This window comes from Balaenoptera acutorostrata, chromosome 4 (assembly GCF_949987535.1).
Source record: "Balaenoptera acutorostrata chromosome 4, mBalAcu1.1, whole genome shotgun sequence".
Taxonomy (NCBI): domain Eukaryota; kingdom Metazoa; phylum Chordata; class Mammalia; order Artiodactyla; family Balaenopteridae; genus Balaenoptera; species Balaenoptera acutorostrata.
This window is the reverse complement of record NC_080067.1, coordinates 12434899-12457545: the sequence shown is the minus strand read 5'-3', so window position 1 is coordinate 12457545 and position 22647 is coordinate 12434899. Positions and strand designations below refer to the sequence as shown.

Here is a 22647-nt window from a genome sequence, read left to right as displayed (position 1 = left end):
GTTTTAGAAGGGTAGGTGTTAGCTCTTCTCTAAATGTTTGATAGACTTCACCTGTGAAGCCATCTGGTCCTGGGCTTTTGATTTTGGAAGATTTTTAATCACAGTTTCAATTTCAGTGCTTGTGATTGGTCTGTTTATATTTTCTATTTCTTCCTGGTTCAGTCTCAGAAGGTTGTGCTTTTCTAAGAACTTGTCCATTTTTTCCAGGTTGTCCATTTTATTGGCATATAGTAATATGCAGTTTCAGTTGTTACTTCTTTTTCATTTCTAATTCTATTGATTTGAGTCTTCTCCCTTTTTTCTGGATGAGTCTGGCTAATGGTTTATCAATTTTGTTTATCTTCTCAAAGAACAAGATTTTAGTTTTATTGATCTTTGCTATTGTTTCCTTCATTTCTTTTTCATTTATTTATTTCTGATCTGATCTTTATGATTTCTTTCCTTCTGCTAACTTTGTAAAACAATTTTCTTGAAGCCTTTAAATGGAATGCAAAATCTGGTGTGCTGTATGGCTATACAATGTGGAAGCCCAGGGGAAGGGGGTCTTGAAGTGCTTATGTGCCTTGTTTTGTGTGTGTGTGTGCCAAACCACACAAAGGACTAGTATGGAGAGAGGGGGGAATAAATCTCTAAGTTAATGCTGGGGAGGCTTTGGTTCAATTTTACCACATCAAAACATGGATGGATTGCCTATGGATTTACATACTAAATTTTTAAAAATATCTCAATATTTAAAATAAAAATTGTAAATACTCAAAGACATGAGGGGAGAATGAAGGAGATAGATATATAAAGTAACAACATAAAACTTAAATTCATGGCACACCTCAGCTTAATATAACAACAGTCAGATTGATTGCTTCTTATTATAGAAACACTCTCACTCTCAATGGTACAGATCTCTTTAATCAGAATTTTTAGTACTCCATTCATTCTGATTCAAGCAAGCTGAGGCTAATACACTTTTCCCAGAAGTTAAACGCTATAAAAAGCCTTTAAAAAAATTTGAATCTCTTAGCATAATACCCTCAAGGTCCATCCATGTTGTTCCAAATGTCAAGATTTCATTATTTTTTTATGGCTTAGTAATATTTCATTGTATATATACATCTTGTTTATCCATTCTTCTATGGATGGAATAAGACAGAGAAAAACAAATACTGTCTGATTTCACTTATATGTGGAATCTAAACAACAAAACAAATGAACAAACAAAACAAAATTGAAACAGACACATAGGTACAGAGAGCAAACTGGTTATTGCCAGAGGGGACCTGGGGGGTGGGGAATGGGTGACACAGGTGAAGTGGATTAAGAGGTACAAACTTCCAGGGATGTAATGTACACACACATAGGGAATATAGTCAATAATATTGTAACAACTTTGGTACAGTGGTGATCATTTCATAATGTATAAAAAATATCAAATCACATGTTGTACACCTGAAAATAACATAATATTGTATGTTAATAATAATTCAATTAAAAAAAGAAAGTGAAAAATATCTGGATCTCTGTAAACTTTCTGTCAAGAAGGAAGAATGTTTCTAATTTAAGCTACAGCTGCAAAAGCAATACAGGCACCCAATACTTGGCTTCAAACCCAGAATGTTTAGAACTTGTGCAACACCTCTCTTAAGGCTATTAACAACCAGGGGCTTCGGGGAGTCCTCTGCCCCTATGAGCCAATTCATAATCTAGGACATGTCTTTGAAAAAATATGAAAAGCCCAGAAGGGATACAAAAAAGACTTCAGCAGAATTAAGATAAACACTATTTCTTTCCTTTAAAATGAGCATGCAGGAAACATCATTTCTAAGTACCAATTTTACGTTTCTTCAGAAACATGAATATTGTCAGCTTTTGTATTGTAAGAAGCAACACGGGATCTGAGCCACAAAGTTCAAGATAAATGGTTTTTTGCTTAGTAAACCCCTCATCTCTTTACTGTTTCCCTTCCTCCCTTCTCGGAAGTCAAAAGGTAAAAAGAAAAATGTTCAAAGTGAGACTTCATTTCATATTGAAATGCTGCGGGATAAATCCTTGGCACACAATGGTAACAAATAAACATTGGATCAATGATGGTGAGCAAAACAAAACACATGAGCAAGCACTCGCCAGCCAAGCCAGTTTCATAGTTTTACTGTTCATGTCACACTTTCCCCCAAATGCATTTTCTGGAACCACAAAAAGAGGCTGTATGGGGATCATATTTGAACAAGTTCATGCAGGTGACCTTGACACTGTAAAATGCACACTCTTCTGTGTTGAGGGGTGTTTGGCTCAGCAGGAAGAGCACAGGCTATACAGTCTCATGACCTGGCTTTCACGTGGTTCCTAAACTGTTGTGTGACTTTAGGTAATACCACTTTACTTCTGTATGATTCTCATCTAAAGCACAAGGACTACATTCTCTCTAAATTCTAGCAGCTCCACACAGTTAACAGTTATGTGATCTAACAAATAGTACTAGAAGAAAAAAAAAAAACATGAATAATTAAGCCAAGAGCACACTGAAATACTGAACTCACATTTTGAAACAATCCCGTAGAAGAAGCTGCCCCCAGACAGAACCCCTGCCGGTCCTCCGTGGGAGGGGCCCATACCAGCCACAGAAGGAGCCTGTCTTGACTATTGAGCCTTTCCATGTCTGCAACTGCTGGAATCCTCCCAGACCCCATGACATAAACTTAAGAGAACTAAAATTCCAATAAGGCAAATCTACTAGGAATGAAGTGCCCAATTTAGAAGTTAGAAAAATTACAGAATAAATCTAAAAGTACTTTAGGGATACTGAAGTACTAAAACTTTGAGCAGAAATCAGCAAATTAAAACACAAAGGTAAAATACTTTTGGTATCATTTGTATATTTCATTACTAGACAAGTTTCTCTGAATGTGTAGAGCACCCGAAACCACAAGGAAGAGGTACAGCATTCTCTCCTGAGCGTGAAGCCGGCTCTAGGTGTTGCTTCTGCAACTGCCACTAGCCAGTGATAATCCTTCTTCTCTTCCTTTGGGAGAGTAAGAGGGAGAGAACGCTGTCTGAGTGGATTTGAATGAGAAAACAAACAAACAAAAAACAAAGATAAAGAGGGAGGGATAAATTAGGAGTTTGGGATTAACATAAACTACTATATATAAAATAAACAACAAGGACCAACTGTATAGCACAGGGAACTCTACTCAATATCTTGTAATAACCTATAATGGGAAAGAATCTGAAAAAGAAATATATATATATATATATATATATATATATATATATATATGAATCACTTTGCTGTACACCTGAAACAAACACAACATTGTAAATCAACTATACTTCAATTAAAAAAAGAAAGATAAAGAAAATTAAGTTTTGAAAACACCAACCTCACAATAGACTGATCAAAAAAAGAAAAAGAGAGAGAGAGAGAAGACATAAGTTGGTAACTGTATAAAAGAAGACATAACTATACATAAGGCAAAGACTTTTAAAAAATTGAAGCAGTAGTTTAAAATATTCACAGGAAGAAAACCCCAGGACAAGATGGATTTATTGGCAAGTTCCACCAAACTTTTAAGGAACAGATCATCTGAATCTTTTACAAATTATTTCAGAGACTAGAAAAAGATGAATATTAGCCTTTTCATTTATATGGAGCCAGTAAAATCTTGATATGTAAACCAGTTAAGGACTGTATGAGAAAGGGAAATTAAAGGCCCATTTTACTCATGAATATAAATACAAAAAAATCCTAAATAAAACATTAGCAACTCAACTCCTTTAGTGTATAAAAAAGATAATACACCATTATCAAGCTGGGTTTATCTCAGGTATGCAAGGATGTTTTAAAATTAGAAAATATATTTTTCCAAAGAAAAAATGCAGATGGCCAACAGGCATATGAAAGGATGCTCAACATTACTAATCATCAAGGAAATGCAAATCAAAACCACAATGATATATCACCTCACACTCGTTTAGAACAGCTATCATCCAAGAGAACACAAATAACAAATATTGGTGAGGATGTGGAGAAAAGGGAACCCTTGTACACTGTTGGTAGGAAGGTAAATTGGTTCAGCCACTATGGAAAACAGTATGGAGGTTTCTCAAAACACTATAAATAGAGCTACCATATGACCCAGCAATTCCAGTCCTGGATATATATCCAAAAAACAAAAAACAACAACAACAAAAAAAAACACTAACTCAAAAAGATACATGCACCCCAATGTTCATGGCAGAATTATTTACAATTGTCAAGACGTGGAAGCAACCTAAGTGTCCATCAACAGATGAATGGATAAAGAAGATGTGGTGTATATATACAATGGAATACTACTCAGCCATAAGAAAGAATGAAATTTTGCCATTTGTAGCAACATGGATGGACTTGGAGGGCATTATGATAAGTGAAATAAGTCAGATAGAGAAAGATAAATACTGTATGATATCACTTGTATGTGGAATCTAAAAAATACAACAAAATAGTGAATATAACAGAAAAAGATGCAGACTCACAGAATAAACTAGTGGTTACCAGTGGCGGGGGGGCAATATATGGATGGGGGAGTGGGAGGCACAAGCTATTGGGTATAAGACAGGCTCAAGGATGTGTTATACAACACGGGAATAGAGTCAACATTTTGTAATGACTGTAAATGAAAGTAATATTTAAAATTGTATAAAAAATACAGTATTGAGGGAAAATAAATTTAAAGATTAAAGAAATGAATATGGTCAAAAAAATTAGAAAATACATAAATATTACCACATCAACACACTAAAAGAGATATACTATAAATATGAAAGGAAAACCACTCCACTAATTCATAATTTTAAAAAAAACTTAGCAATCTAGGAGTAGAAGGAAACTTAACTTGGTAAAGGATATATATATATATTTTAAAATTTTATTTATTTATTTATTTATTTATTTATTTTATTTTATTTATGGATGTGTTGGGTCTTCGTTTCTGTGCAAGGGCTTTCTCTAGTTGCGGCAAGTGGGGGCCACTCTTCATCGCAGTGCGCGGGCCTCTCACTATCGCGGCCTCTCTTGTTGCAGAGAACAGGCTCCAGACACGCAGGCTCAGCAACTGTGGCTCACGGGCCTAGTCGCTCCGCGGCATGTGGGATCTTCCCAGACCAAGGCTCGAACCCGTGTCCCCTGCATTGGCAGGCAGATTCTCAACCACTGTGCCACCAGGGAAGCCCCAAGGCTATATCTTTAAAATCTGCAATATATACCATCCTAATAGGAAAATATTAGAAGTGCTCTTTAAAATGAAGAATCAGAAAGGTGGTCCTCTTTCATTCTGAGGTTCTGGCAAAATTAAAGCAACGAGGATAAAAAAAAAAGCATAAGAACAAATAAAATTATCACTGTTTGCAAGTGATATGACTGTCTACATCTATAGACAAATTATTAAAAGTAACAAGTATTCAAGATGTCTTCATATAACATCAAGATATAAAAGTCAATTGCAGAGGAGCTTTAAGATGGCGGAAGAGTAAGACATGGAGATCACCTTCCTCCCCACAGATACATCAGAAATACATCTACATGTGGAACAACTCCTACAGAACACCTACTGAATGCTGGCAGAAGACCTCAGACTTCCCAAAAGGAAAGAAACTCCCCACGTACCTGGGTAGGGCAAAAGAAAAAAGAAAAAACAGAGACAGAAGAATAAGGGTGGGACCTGCACCAGTGGGAGGGAGCTGTGAAGGAGGAAAGGTTTCCACACACTAGGAAGCCCCTTCGCAGGGGGAGACTGTGGGTGGCAGAGGGGAAGCTTTGGAGCAACAGAGGAGAGCGCAGTAACAGCAGTGCGGAGGGCAAAGCGGAGAGATTCCCGCACAGAGGATCAGTGCCGAACAGCACTCACCAGCCCGAGAGGCTTGTATGCTCACCTGCCAGGGCGGGTGGGGGCTGGGAGCTGAGGCTCAGGCTTCGGTCAGATCCCAGGGAGAGGACTGGGGTTGGCAGCATGAACACAGCCTGAAGGGGGCTACTGCACCACAGCTAGCTGGGAGGGAGTCTGGGAAAAAGTCTGGAGCTGCCAAAGAGGCAAGAGACTTCTTTTTGCCTCTGTGTTTCCTGGTGCGCGAAGAGAGGGGATTAAGAGCGCCACTTAAAGGAGCTCCAGACATGGGCGTGAGCCGGGGCTATCAGCATGGACCCCAGACATGGGCATGAGATGCTAAGGCAGCTGCTGCAGCCACCAAGAAGCCTGTGTGCAAGCACAGGTCACTATCCACACCTCCCCTCCAGGGAGCCTGTGCAACCCGCCACTGCCAGGGTACCGTGATCCAGGGACAACTTCCCTAGGAGAACACACAGTGCGCCTCATGCTGGTGCAACATCACGCTGGCCTCTGCTGCCGCAGGCTCTCCCCGTACTCCGTACCCCTCCCTCCTCCCGGCCTGAGTGAGCCAGAGCCCCCGAATCAGCTGCTCCTTTAACCCCGCCCTGTCTAAGCGAAGAACAGATGCCCTCAGGCGACCTACACACAGAGGAGGGGCCAAATCCAAAGCTGAACCCCGGGAGCTGTGCGGACAAAGAAGAGAAAGGGAAATCTCTTCCAGCAGCCTAAGGAGCAGCGGATTAAATCTCCACAGTCAACTTGATGTACCCTGCATCTGTGGAATACCTGAATAGACAATGAATCACCCCAAATTGAGGAGGCAGACTTTGGGAGCAATGATATATATATATTTTTTCCCCTTTTTCTGTTTTTGTGAGTGTGTATGTGTATGCTTCTGTGTGTGATTTTGTCTGTATAGCTTTGCTTTTACCATTCGTCCTAGGGTTCTGTCTGTCCGGGTTTTTTTGTTTTTCTTTCTTATTTCTTTTTTTGTATAGTTTTTAGCGCTTGTTATCATTGGTGGATTTGTTTTCTGGTTTGGTTGCTCTATTCTATCTTTCTTTTTTTTAATTACTTAAAAAAAATTTTTAATACTTATTTTTTATTTTAATAACTTTATTTTAATTTATTTTCTTTTCTTCTTTCTTTCTTCTTTTTCTCCCTTTTATTCTGAGCCAAGTGGATGACAGGCTCTTGGCATCAGGACTCTGCCTCTGAGGTGGGAGAGCCAAGTACAGGACATTGGTCTACAAGAGACCTCCCAAGTCCAAGTAATATCAAATGGCAAAAATATCCCAGAGATCTCCATCTCAATGCCAAGCCCCAGCTCCACTCAACTACCAGCAAGCTACAGTGCTGGACACTCTATGCCAAACAACTAGCAAGACAGGAAAACAACCCCACCCATTAGCAGAGAGGCTGCCTAAAATCACAATAAGGCCACAGACACCGCAAAACACACCACCAGACGAGGTCCTGCCCACCAGAAAGACAAGATCCAGCCTCATCCACCAGAACACAGGCACTAGTCCCCTCCAACAGGAAGCCTACACAACCCACTGAACCAACCTAAGCCACTGGGGGCAGACACCAAAAACAATGGGAATTACGAACATGCAGCCTGTGAAAAGGAGACCCCAAACACAGTAAGTTAAGCAAATGAGAAGACAGAGAAACACACAGCAAATGAAGGAGGAAGGTAAAAATGCACCAGACCTAACAAATGAAGAGGAAATAGGCAGTCTACCAGAAAAAGAATTCAGAATGATGATAGTAAAGATGATCCAAAATCTTGGAAATAGAATGGAGAAAATACAAGAAACGTTTAACATGGATCTAGAAGAACTAAAGAGCAAACAAACAGTGATGAACAACACAATAAATGAAATTAAAAATTCTCTAGAAGGGATCAATAGCAGAATAACTGAGGCAGAAGAACGGATAAGTGACCTGGAAGAAAAAATAGTGGAAAAAACTACTGCAGAGCAGAATAAAGAAAAAACAAAGAAAAGAATTGAGGACAGTCTCAGAGACCTCTGGGACAATATTAAACACCCCAACATTCGAATTATAGGGGTCCCAGAAGAAGAAGAGAAAAAGAAAGGGACTGAGAAAGTATTTGAAGAGCTTATAGTTGAAAACTTCCCTAATATGGGAAAGGAAATAGTCAATCAAGTCCAGGAAGCACAGAGAGTCCCATATAGGATAAATACAAGGAGAAACATGCCAAGACACATATTAATCAAACTATCAAAAATTAAATACAAAGAAAAATTATTAAAAGCAGCAAAGGAAAAACAACAAATAACATACAAGGGAATCCCCATAACATGAACAGCTGATCTGTCAGCAGAAACTCTGCAAGCCAGAAGGGAGTGGCAGGCCATATTTAAAGTGATGAAGGGGAAAAACCTACAACCAAGATTACTCAACCCAGCAAGGATCTCATTCAGATTTGACGGAGAAATTAAAAGTTTTACAGACAAGCAAATGCTACGAGAATTCAGCACCACCAAACCAGCTTTACAACAAATGCTAAAGGAACTTCTCTAGGAAGGAAACACAAGAGAAGGAAAAGACCTACAATAACAAACCCAAAACAATTAAGAAAATGGTAATAGGAACATACATATTGATAATTACTTCAAATGTAAATGGATTAAATGCTCCAACCAAAAGACATAGACTGGCTGAATGGATACAAAAACAGGACCCATATATATGCTGTCTACAAGAGACCCACTTCAGAGCTAGCGACACATACAGACTGAAAATGACGGGATGGAAAAAGACATTCTATGCAAATGGAAATCAAAAGAAAGCTAGAGTAGCAATTCTCATATCAAACAAAATAGACTTTAAAACAAAGACTATTACAAGAGGCACAGAAGGACATTACACAATGATCAAGGGATCAATCCAAGAAGAAGATATAACAATTGTAAATATTTATGCACCCAACATAGGAGCACCTCAATACATAAGGCAAATACTAACAGCCATAAAAGGGGAAATCGACAGTAACACAGTCATCACAGGGGACTTTAACACCCCACTTTCACCAATGGACAGATCATCCAAAATGAAAATAAACAAGGAAACATAAGTTTAAATGATACATTAAACAAGATGGACTTAATTGATATTTATAGGACATTCCAACCAAAAACAGCAGAAGACACTTTCTTCTCAAGTGCTCATGGAACATTCTCCAGGAAAGATCATATCTTGGGTCACAAATCAAGCCTTGGTAAATTTAAGAAAATTGAAATCCTTTCAAGTATCTTTTCCAACCAGAACGCTATGAGACTAGATATCAATTACAGGAAAAAAAAATCTGTAAAAAATACAAACACATGGAGCCTAAACAATATACTACTTAATAACCAAGAGATCACTGAAGAAATAAAAGAGGAAATCATAAAATACCTCGAAACAATGACAATGAAAACACGATGACCCAAAACCTATGGGATGGAGCAAAAGCGGTTCTAATAGGGAAGTTAAAAGCAATACAATCCTACCTTAAGAAAGAAGAAACATCTCAAATAAAGAACCTAACCGTACACCTAAAGCAATTAGAGAAAGAAGAACAAAAACCCCCAAAGTTAGCAGAAGGAAAGAAATAATAAAGTTCAGATCAGAAATAAATGAAAAAGAAATAAAGGAAACAATAGCAAAGATCAATAAAACTAAAAGCTGGTTCTTTGAGAAGATAAACAAAATTGATAAACCATTAGCCAGACTCATCAAGAAAAAAAGGAAGAAGACTCAAATCAATAGAATTAGAAATGAAAAATGAGAAGTAACAACTGACACTGCAGAAATACAAAGGATCATGAGAGATTAATACAAGCAACTATATGTCAATGAAATGGACAACCTGGAAGAAATGGACAAATTCTTAGAAATGCACAACCTGCTGAGACTGAACCAGGAAGAAATAGAAAATATGAACAGACCAATCACAAGCACAGAAATTGAAACTGTGATTAAAAATCTTCCAACAAACAAAAGCCCAGGACCAGATGGCTTCACAGGTGAAGTCTATCAAACATTTAGAGAAGAGCTAACACCTATCCTTCTCAAACTTTTCCAAAAGATAGCAGAGGGAGGAACACTCCCCAACTCATTCTACGAGGCCACCATCACCCTGATACCAAAACCAGACAAAGATGTCACAAAGAAACAAAACTACAGGCCAATATCACTGATGAACATAGAGGCAAAAATCCTCAACAAAATACTTGGAAACAGAATCCAATAGCACATTAAAAGGATCATAAACCATTATCAAGTGGGGTTTATCCCAGGAATGCAAGTATTCTTCAATATATGCAAATCAATCAATGTGATACACCATATTAACAAATTTAAGGAGAAAAACCATATGATCATCTCAGTAGATGCAGACAAAGCTTTCGACAAAATTCAACACCTATTTATGATAAAAACCCTCCAGAAAGTCGGCATAGAGGGAACCTACCTCAACATAGTAAAGACCATATATGACAAACCAACAGCCAGCATCGTCCTCAATGGTGAAAAACTGACACCATTTCCACTAAGATCAGGAACAAGACAAGGTTGCCCACACTCACCACTATTATTCAACATAGTTTTGGACGTTTTAGCCACAGCAATTTGAGAAGAAAAAGAAATAAATGGAATCCAAATCAGAAAAGAAGAAGTAAAGCTGTCACTGTTTGCAGACGACATGATACTATACATAGAGAATCCTAAAGATGCTACCAGAAAACTACTAGAGCTAATCAATGAATTTGGTAAAGTAGCAGGATACAAAATGAATGCACAGAAGTCTCTTGCATTCCTATACACTAATGATGAAAAATCTGAAAGTGAAATTAAGAAAACACTCCCATTCACCACTGCAACAAAAAGAATAAAATACCTAGGAAAAAACCTACCTAAGGAGACAAAAGACCTGTATGCAGAAAAGTGTAAGACACTGATGAAAGAAATTAAAGATGATACATATACATGGAGAGATATACCATGTTCTTGGATTGAAAGAATCAACATTGTGAAAATGACTCTACTACCCAAAGCAATCTACAGATTCAATGCAATCCCTATAAAACTACCACTGGCATTTTTCACAGAACTAGAACAAAAAATTTCACAATTTGTATAGAAAAACAAAAGACCCCGAATAGCCAAAGCAATCTTAAGAAAGAAAAACAGAGCCGGAGGAATAATGCTCCCTGACTTCAGACTATACTACAAAGCTACAGTAATCAAGACAGTATAGTACTGGCACAAAAACAGAAATATAGATCAATGGAAGAGGATAGAAAGCCCAGAGATAAACCCATGCACATATGGTCACCTTATCTTTGATAAAGGAGGCAAGAATACACAATGGAGAAAAGACAGCCTCCTTAATAATTGGCGCTGGGAAAATTGGATATCTACATGGAAAAGAATGAAATTAGAACACTGCCTAATACCATACACAAAAATAAACTCAAAATGGATTAAAAACCTAAATGTAAGGGCAGACACTATCAAACTCTTAGAGAAAAACATAGGCAGAACACTCCATCACATAAATCACAGAAAGATCCTTTTTGACCCACCTCCTAGAGAAATGGAAATATAAACAAAAATATACAAATGGGACCTAATGAAACTTCAAACGTTTTGCACAGCAAAGGAAACCATAAACAAGACCAAAGGACAACCCTCAGAATGGGAGAAAATATTTGCAAATCAAGCAACTGACAAAGGGTTAATCTCCAAAATTTACAAGCAGCTCCATGCAGCTCAATATCAAACAAACAAACTACCTAATCCAAAAATGGGCAGAAGACCTAAATAGAAATTTCTCCAAAGAAGATATACAGATTGGCAACAAACACATGAAAGGATGCTGAACATCACTAATCTTTAGAGAAATGCAAATCACAACTACAATGGGGTATCACCTCACACTGGTCAAAATGGCCATCATCCAAAAATCTACAAACAATAAATGCTGGAGAGGGTGTGGAGAAATGGGAACTCTCTTGCACTATTGGTGGGAATGTAAATCGATACAGCCACTATGGAGAACACTATGGAGGTGTCTCAAAAAATTAAAAATAGAACTACCATGCGACCCAGCAATACCACTACTGGGCATATAGTCTGAGAAAACCATAATTCAAAAAGAGACATGTACCAAAATGTTCATTGCAGCTCTATTTACAATAGCCAGGGCATGGAAGCAACCTAGGTGTCCATCAACAGATGAATGGATAAAGAAGATGTGGCACATATATACAATGGAATATTACTCAGCCATAAAAAGAAACGAAATTGAGTTATTTGTAGTGAGGTGGATGGACCTAGAATCTGTCACACAGAGTGAAGTAAGTCAGAAAAAGAAAAACAAATACCGTATGCTAACACATATATACGGAATCTAAAAAAAAAAAAAAAAAGTTCATGAAGAGCCTAGGGGCAAGATGGGAATAAAGACACAGACCTACTAGAGAATGGACCTCAGGATATGTGGGGGGGAAGGGTAAGCTGGGACAAAGTGAGAGAGTGGCATGGACATATATACACTACCAAATGTAAAATAGATAGCTAGTGGGAAGCAGCCACATAGCACAGGTAGATCAGCTCAGTGCTTTGTGACCACCTAGAGAGGTGAGATAGGGAGGGTAGGAGGGAGGGCAACACAAGAGGGAAGAGATATGAGGATATATGTATAAGTGACTCGCTTTGTTATAAAGCAGAAACTAACACACCATTGTAAAACAATTATAATCCAAGAAAGATGTTAAAAAAAAAAGTCAATTGCATTTCCATATGTACACAACAAGCAACTAGAAAACTTAACCGTCTTCTTAGAAGAGTCACGTTAACATAGCATCAACATGTGAAATACCAAAAAATAAACATTAAAATATGTAAAAGACTGATACCAAAGTTTATAAAACTTTACTGAAGGACAATACACCAAGGGAATGGAATAGACAGCCCAGAAATACCCATGCATCGTTTCCTTGGTAGACCAGTGGGGTGGGAGGGGAATGGTTATTCACATGGAAATAGGTGGAATTGGATCTCTCTTTCACACTGTACACAAAAGTCAACTACAGAGGGTTAAAGTTCTTAAATGTTAAAAGCAGAACTTTAAAATATTAAATAAAAACCATAGGTGGATATATTTCCACCTTGGTTAGGGTTAGGGAAGCATTTCTTAAACAAGACACAGAAAGTACCAAATAAAAAAAAAAAAAAAAAGAAGAATAAATTATATTATTATGAGAACTTCTGATCAAAGATATCTGAAAGAAAATGGAAAGATAGTTTACATATTGGAAAAAGATATTCACAATACTGACAGAGAATTGGTATCAAAAATATATAATATTCCTAGAATTTCTAGAAATAAATAATCCAAAAGAAAATGGGCAAAAAACATGAATGAAAAACATATAACTCAAAAACATATGGGCACTAACCATATGAAGAAATATTAAAATTCATTTGTGCTCAGGGATATACAAATCAGGATCACATTGAGATATAATTTTACAGTCAGCAAAAATTAAAAAGTCTGACAAAATCAAGTACCAAAGAGGATGTGGATGAGCAGGGCCTCAGTTTACACTGTTGGTGGAAGTGTAAATTGGTACTACCACTTTGGAAAACAGTTTGGCATTATCTTATAAAATTGAATATTCTCAAGCCCTATAACCTGGCAATTCTACTCCTGCGGAAGCTCTTGCACATATGTGTGAGGTGATGTATTTAGAAACCATCAACAAAATGAAAAGGCAACTTACCCAATGGGAGAAAATATTTGCGAATCATGTATCTAATAAGGGGTTAATATCCAAAATATATAAAGAACTCATGCAACACCAAAAAAACAAACAATTCAGGTTAAAAATGGTCAGAAGATCTGAATAGACATTTTTCCAAAGAAGACATACAGATGGCCAAAATGCATGTGAAAAGATGTTCAATATTATTAATCATCAGGGAAATGAAAATCAAAGCCACAATGAGATCACCTCACTCCTGTCAGAATGGCTATTATCAAAAAGACAAGAAATGACAAATTGTTGATGTGGAGAAAAGGGAACCCTTGTGCACTGTTGGTGGGAATATAAATTGGTGTAGCCACTATGGAAAACAGTATGGAGGTTCCTCAAAACATTAAACATAGAACTACCATACAATCCAGCAATTCCACTTTTGGGTATTAACTGAAGACAATGAAAACACTAACTTGAAAAGATATACGCACCCCCATGTTCATTGCAGCACTATTCACAATAGCCAAGATATGGAAACAACCTAAGTGTCCATTGATGGATGAATGAATGAGAAATTTTGGAGTACACACACACACACACACACACACACACACACACAATGGAATATTATTCAGTCATTAAAAAAGTAAAATCTTGCCATTTGCAGCAATAATATGGATGAAACTTGAGGGCATTATACTAACTGAAAGAAGTCAGATACAGACAGACAAATACTGTATGATCTCTCCTATATGAGGTATCTAAAAAAAAAAAAAAACCAAAATAACCAACCAGCCAAACAAACAAACAAAATCCAAACAAAAAATAACCAACCTCATACAGAGAAAGATTGGTGGTTGCCAGCGTTCGGGGGTGAGGGTTTGGAGTAATGGGTATTATCTTTTAAGAATTTTTAAAACTAATCAAAGAAAAAAAAAATTTTAATATAAATATTGGGAAGGAAGAAATCAACTGTCTTTGTTCATACATGAAATAATCATCTATGTAGAAAATCTAAAAGAATAAACAAAACATTTCTGAAACTAATAAGCTATTATAGCAAGGTTGCAGGATACAAGGTTAATATACAAAAGTCACTTTCCTATATAACCAGCAATGAATAAGTGAAATTTGAAATTAAAAACATGATACCATTTACATTAGCACCCCCCCAAAATTAAATACTTAGTAATAAGTCTAACAAAATATGTACAAGATCTATATGAGGAAAATGTCAAAATTATGATGAAAGAAATCTCAGAAGAACTAAATAAATGGAGAGATGTTTCATGTTCAGGGATAGGAAGATTCAATATTGTCAAGAGATCAGTTCTTCCTAACTTGATTCATAAATTCAACACAGCCGCAATGAAAACCCCAGCAAGTTATTTCGTGGATATTGACAAACTGATTCTAAAGTTTATATGGAAAGGCAAAAGATCCAGAACAGCCAATACAATACTGAAGGAGAAGAACAGAGTTACATGACTGACACCATGTGACTTCAAGACTTACTATAAAACTACAATAATCAAGACAATGTGGTACAGGCATACCTCAGAGATATCGTGTGTTCAATTCCAGACCACCACAATAAAGCAAATACCACAATAAAGAAAGTCACGTAAATTTTCTGGTTTCCCAGTGCATATAAATTTTGTATTTACACTGTACTATAGTCTGTAAAGTGTGCAATAGCATTACGTCTAAAAAAACAATGTAAGTACCTTAATAAAAAACATTTTATTGCTGAAAAATGCTAACCATCATCTGAACCTTCAGGGAGTCATAATCTTTTTGCTGCTGGAGGATTTGAAATATTGTGAGAATTATCACAATGTGACACAGAGACATGACGTGAGCAAATGCTCCTAGAAAAATAGCTGATGGGCTTGCTTGATGCAGGGTTGCCACAGACTTTCAAAATTTGTGAAAAGCATAGTATCTGTGATGCACAATAAAGTGAAGTGCAACAAAATGAGGTTTGCCTGTACTGGTAAAAAGATGAACAGATACATGGCACAGAGTATAGAGCTCAGAAATAGACCCACATAAATATTGTCAACTGATCTTTAGCCAAGGATCAAAAGCAATACAATGGAGAAAAGATAATCCTTTTAACAAATGGTGCTGGAACAACTGGACATTCACACACACACAAAAAGTTTAAAAAAAAAATCTAGACACAGACTTTTTACCCTTCACAAAAAAGTAACTCAAAATGAATCACAAATTTACTTATTTATTTATTTATTTATTAACATCTTTATTGGAGTATAATTGCTTTACAATGTTGTGTTAGTTTCTGCTGTATAACAAAGTGAATCAGCTATATGCATACATATATCCCCATATTCCCACCCTCTTGCGTCTCCCTCCCACCCTTCTTATCCCACCCCTCTAGGTGGTTGCAAAGCACCGAGCTGATCTCCCTATGCTATGCAGCTGCTTCCCACTAGCTATCTATTATACATTTGATAGTGTATATATGTCAATGTTACTCTCTCATTTCATCCCAGCTTCCCCTTCCCCTTCCCCATGTTCTCAAGTCCATTCTCTACGTCTGCGTCTTTATTCCTGTTCTGCCCCTAGGTTCATCAGAACCATTTTTTTTTCCTTTTAGTTCGATATATATGTGTTAGCATACAGTATTTGTTTTTCTCTTTCTGACTTACTTCACTCTCTATGACAGACTCTAGGTCCATCCACCTCACTACAAATAACTCAATTTCGTTTCTTTTTATGGCTGAGTAATATTCCATTGTATATAAGTGCCACATCTTCTTTATCCATTCATCTGTCTATGGACACTTAGGTTGCTTCCATGTCCTGGCAAATAGAGCTGCAATGAACATTGTGGTACATGACTCTTTTTGAATTATGGTTTTCTCAGGGTATATGCCCAGTAGTGGGATTGCTGGGTCATATGGTAGTTCTATTTTTAGTTTTTTAAGGAATCTCCATAGTGTTCTCCATAGTTGCTGTATCAATTTACATTCCCACCAGCAGTGCAAGAGGGTTCCCTTTTCTCCACACCCTCTAGAGCATTTATTGTTTGTAGATTTTTTGATGATGGCCATTCTGACTGGTTTGAGGTAATACCGCATTATAGTTTTGTGAATCACAAATTTAAATGTAAATGCAAAACTATAAAACACTAGAAGACAACATAGAATAAAATTGAGATGACCTTGGATTTGGCAATGACTTATTAGATACAACACCAAAAGTATGACCCATGAAAGAAATAATGGAGAGGCTGGACTTTCTTAGAATAAAAACTTCTGATCTGTTAAAGATAATATCAAGAGAATAAGACAAGCTGAAGACTGATAGAAAATATTTGCAAAAGACATATTTGATAAAGGACTGTTATCCAAAGTATACAAAGAACTCTTAAAACTCAACAGTAAAGAAACTAACAACTTGATTAAAAAGTAGTACAAAGACCTTAACAGACACCTCAAAGAAGATTTACAGATGACAAGCATATGAAAAGATGCTCCCCATCACCTATCATCAGGGAATTGCAAATGAAAATAACTAGATACTACTAGCTGTTTATTAAAATAGCCAAAATCCAAAACAGTGACAACACCAAATGCTGGTGAGGATGTGGAGCAGCAGGAACTCTCAGAAACTGTTAGTGGGAATGCAAAATGGCACAGTCTCTTTGGAAGACGGTTGGGTGGTTTCTGACAAAACTAAACATACCCTTACCAAACAATCCAGCAATCCTGTTACTTGGTGTTTACCCAAAGGAATTGAAAACTTATGTCCATACAAAAACCTGCAAATGGATGTTTATAGCAACTTTATTTATAATTACCATAACCTGGAAGCAACCAAGATGTCCATCAGCAGGTGAATGAATAAGTAAACTGTGGGACATCCAGACAATGGAATATCATTCAGCACAAAAAAGAATGAGCTATCAAGCCACGAAAAGCCATGGAGAAAACTTAGATACATATTATTAAGTGAATGAAGCCAATCTGAAATGGCTACATACTTTATGATTCCAACTATATAACATTCTGGAAAAGGCAAAACTATGAAGACAGTAAAAAGATCAGTGGTTGCCAAGGGGTAGGGGGGAAGAAGGGATGAATTGGCAGAGCACAGATGATTTTTAGGGCAGTGAAAATATTCTCTATGATACGATAATGGGGGATACCTATCATTATACATTTATCCAAATCCATAGAATGTTCAACATCAGAGTGAACCATAATGTAAACTATAGACTTTGGGTGGTAATAATGTGTCCATGTAGATTCATCAGTTGTAACCAATGTACCACTCTGGTCGGGGATGTTGATAATGGGAGAGCCTATGTATGCGTGTGTGGCAGGGGCAGCAGGGAGCATATGAGAAATCTCTGTACCTTCTGCTCAATTTTGCTGTGAATCTAAAACTGCTCTAAAAAAATAGAGTCTATTAAAAGAAAAAGCAAAGGAATAATAAACATAAGATCCAGGATAGTGGTTACATAGGATATGGGAGGAAGAGGAATGGGATTGACAGGGAACTTATTGCAGATATAAGTTATTGTTAATATTCCAGTTTTCATATGCGTAGAGTTTCATGGGTTTGTTGTATTATCAGTAAGCAAGCAAATAAATAGAAAGTCTTACAAGGAACCATGGATGAATGTGTGTAATGAACTACAGTTTAGAATTAATCTAATTCTGGGTACCTGAGATCCAATAAATGTATAGAAAAAGAATAACCAATTTTTAAAATTAAATACAGTTAGAGGAAAGAAAAAAAAATCAGGCAATTAAGCCAAGAGCTCAGTGACAATGTTGAGGGCAGATATGGAACAGTTGTAGGGAGAAATTTCTCCCCCTGAGACTGTCATCTGTGATAAGTTTTATATTAGTGGTATGAGAAACAGGGAAACAAGAACATGTTTTGACCAAAAATCTTTCCCCAAATTCATAACTCCCCCTGGCATCCTGCAGGACCCAATTAAAGGAACTGAAATCAGTAAACTTTCACCCATGATAAACCGTCTAGCATCATCATGATTCTGGTAGCAGACACTTCTAGCTGTTCACCAAAAATCTGTGCTGCCCGCTCTGCATTGCAGAGATGTCACCGAGCTATGGCTGCCCGCTGGGATCTGCATGTCTCAGACCCATCTGCAGTAGCGAACGACGGAGTCCTGGCCGGTGGAATGTGAGCAGAAGTGACGTCACCAACTTCCGGCTGGCCTTATGCCTCCCACAGGGTGGCCCTCTGCCCCATTTCCCCTTCCAGTCGGCTGGAATGGAGACAACCTCAAAGTCAAATGTTGAAGATGGCGGAGCTATGCTCAGCCCGGGGACAGAATGACTGTGTGGAGAGGGGCTGCCCCATGATTGTGTGTATCCACTTGCTTTTGTTACATCAGTAATAGTGTAACTTATCATTGTGTTTTCCAGTATACATTTTTGGGGTGTATTTGCTACAGCAGCGAGTATCACCCAAACCAATGCAGCCCCCAACACCTATTTCCTGTGTGCAGGAAACAGCAGGGACTGGAGAGGGTGTGACCAGGGCATAGGAGGACAAGAACAAATTCCTGAGGCACAGAGGGACTCATGCCACTAAAGATGACTCAGCACCCCCAACACTGAGGTCACAGTCCAGTTACACCACGACTCAGCTGTAGACTGTGTAGCCTAGTAGTTACACTTGCAGGTTCTGGCATCAGGCTGCTCGATTAAAATCCTGCTCGTGTGACCCACTAACTGCACGACAGGCAGGTAATTTAATCCCTGTGAACCCGTTTCTCATCCATAAAACGGTGTTTGTAGCCACACCCACTTCAAGGAACTGTTGTTGCCGTTAAATGAACTGATACGTGTAAAGCAGTTGGAGTAGCACTGCTTTGCTGTCGAGATTAAATAAATGTTAGCTGTTGTCATTATTTTTACTCTTGTTATTGCCATCTTTACAATGGCTTGTAAGTAGAGCAATCTAGAAAAGACACTGGCTAAGGAATACCCTGGAAGGGAACTGTATTTACTTCCTCTCCCTTCTCCCCCACATATTTTCAAATCTTAACACTTGTATAGGCTTGTATAGGTGTAACAATTGCTGAGGAATAATATTCTGCACCTTTTCAAGTCCTGTCATAGCCATTATCTCCATGAATCTTGATAGCAACCCGGTGAGGTTGATAGGAATTATATTCCCACTTTACAAAGGAAACATCTCCAGGTCCCAGCCAGTCCCTGTGTTCTAAGTCCAGGACTTTTTCCACTACCTCACGGTGCTTTCCTTGAGTCAAAGCCTTGCATGCTATCCAGTTCTCTAAGGATGGAGGAATTTTATCTTGCGTGTTAGAATGTACCAGATCATCTGTTTGTAATTATTTTTTACTGAAAATTATTTCTTTAAATTATCTTCTTTCTCAATGAATATCAACTGCTGTGAATTTCTGCTGTTTACAGCTGATCCCATTAACTCTGAATAAGGGCTCTTCATCTCCAAGTTGCTGTTTTTCTCTCTTTGGCTAAAGCTGCAAAAGGGCAGCCACACTGACACAATTCACAAAAGCCAACAATGACATCAGCTAGTTGGAGATCTGTCCAGCAATACCCAGAAGGACCAGAGAGGCAATGAAATATATTGGGTCACTGATAAAATATTTCTATTCATTGCAGCTAAATCAAAAGCATACATAGCTTAGGATGGCAGGAAGTAAGGATTAGGCCTAACCGGTCCTCTTTAATATCCTAGCAGTTAAATATCTATGCATTTTTGGCCTCCTAAATTTGAGGTTTTGAAAATCAAGAGGTAACCAAAGAGATTCAGACACAGTAACATTCTAAAGTTGGCATGGATTTTCTCTATCAGCTCTGCAAAATATTGGGTACCTTTGAAAAATATTCTGACCTTGCACTGAGCAAATACAGTAAAGAGTAACTCATAAGATCCTGGTTTGACTGACTATAGTTGGTGAGAGGATTCCCAGAATGAATAAGAAGAGCTAGTATTTACTGAGCACTTACTATGTGCCAGGCATGTTCTAAGGGCTACACTTAACTCTCTCAATAACCCAATGAGCATCAATAAATACTACACTCATTTTACAGATGAGATTGAGTCAGAGGGTTACGAAGCTTGCCAAAAGTCACACTGCAATTAACTAATAGAAGTGGAATCAACTAATCTATCAAATGTGAATACGGTATTTGCCTATGTTGAGGGACACAGGCCTACAATCTGATTGCTGAGCTCTAACAAGTACAATAATTAAAGAACAATTAACTGTTAAATGATGCACATTGACTAAAGCTGCCATCTCTGTAAAGGGCACGACTTCCACAAAGTTGCCCAGGCTAGAACCATGGGAGTTATCATTGATTCCTCTCTTTCACACCCATAGCAAGAGTGTTTTTATTTTAAAAAGTAGGTCTCAGATCCAGCCATGTTTCAACACCATTTTTACTTCTACCCTAATCTAAGATCCCATCGTCTCACCTGGATTATAGCAAAAGCCTCCTAATTGGATTCCCTGCTTCCACTTCTGCCGAACTACAGATTCTTCTAGAATGATTTATTTTAAACTAAAAAATGAGATCACATCATACATCTACTGAAAATCCTTACCATGTCCATCAAGGCCCTACAGTGTCTGAGTCCTATAAATCCTTTGACCCCAACTCCTCCTTACCCCCTCTCCCCACACCAATCCAGCTGAAGCAAACATTGCATGGTGTTAGTATTAAATCTGGATCGGGAATATTTATTACATTATTCTTTTCTGTATATTTCAAAGAAATCACGAATAAGAAAGGAAAAAAAGAATGCTTAACAACAGAACGCAGGAATTAAGAAGGAACCAGCAGGCTCTTGAAAAGGGACTGTTCATGTCTTATGAAAACCAATCTGGTAAGAAAATTTAGTATCCCAAAATAGCGAATAAATGAATTTCTATTTTCATTCCACTATATGTTCCGTTAAAAAATTCCTGAGACGTAAGAATACAAAAGAAATCATTGCCAGGGACAAGAAACTGCACTTGTTAGAAACATGGTAGAATTCTTTGCTATTACTCCCACTGAGAGGGGGGGTCTAATTTCCCTCCCCTTGAATCTGAGTTGGCCTTATGACTTATTTGATCAGTAGAATGTGGCAGAAGTGATGTCTTGAGACTTTCAGTACTATGTCTAAGAAGCTTACAGCTTCCATCCAGGCTCATGGAGCTCTTGGAGAAGCAGCCACCAATCACCATGTAAGAAGTTCTGCTAATCTGGGACCACCATGTTATGAGGAAGCCAAAGCTAGCCCCATGGAGGTGTTAAGTGGGGAAAAAAAAAGAGACACCTGGCCAGCCCTCAGATGATCCAGCTGCCCCAGCCCAGGTGTCAGATGCGTGATTGAAAAAGCTTTCTGATGGCTCTAGCTCCAACCACCACCTGACTGAGACGCTGAGCAAGAACTGCCCGGGAGAGCCCAGTCAACCCACAGAACCATGAGAGATAAATTGTCGTTTTTAGGCCACAGTGTTTTGGAATGGCTTGTTTTGCAAAATTAAATAACTGGTTTAGGAAGGAAGATCTAGGCTTAGCTTTTTTGAGAAGCTGAGCTGCCGTTGTCCGCAAATCGTGGACGTGGAGACATCCTGCAGGCAGTGGGCACATGGTATTGGAGCCTAATGAGTCATCGTCATACTCATGAGTGTGGTCACCTGCTTTGGCACACAGTGCACCAGCCTCTGGGAATGCATAATCCAGTAAGTGCAGCCTTCCACCTTGTGAGCTCATAGTCTGATAGGGGAAGCAGGGAGGCAGATCTGTGCTATGATGCAGGTGAGCAAGCCCCAAAGGCTGTGGGAAGTCAGAAAAGCATCATCTGGATGCCTTGGCAGGGGAGAAGGCTGAAGGGTGCAGAGATGATTTTTCTGGAAGAGAACTGCTTCAGTCGTTCTGACGGACAAATATTTGGTCTCAAGTATGGGTGCTCCCTAAGGAAATAAAGACATAGACAATGGGGGTAGGTAGAATTATGGGTGA

The 22647-nt window shown here is 38.1% G+C and overlaps 1 protein-coding gene and 1 non-coding gene across 2 annotated transcripts in view; one reads left to right on the top strand and one right to left on the bottom strand.

The window, feature by feature from the left end:
- The window catches only part of COL6A6 (collagen type VI alpha 6 chain), a 172983-nt gene that overhangs the window by 119994 nt on the left and 30342 nt on the right, over window positions 1-22647 (bottom strand). The gene's annotated exons all lie outside the window — the stretch shown is intronic.
- Window positions 2839-3053, top strand: LOC114235650 (small nucleolar RNA U3). The gene has a single exon (XR_003621769.1). It is a non-coding gene; the product is annotated as a small nucleolar RNA U3 (small nucleolar RNA).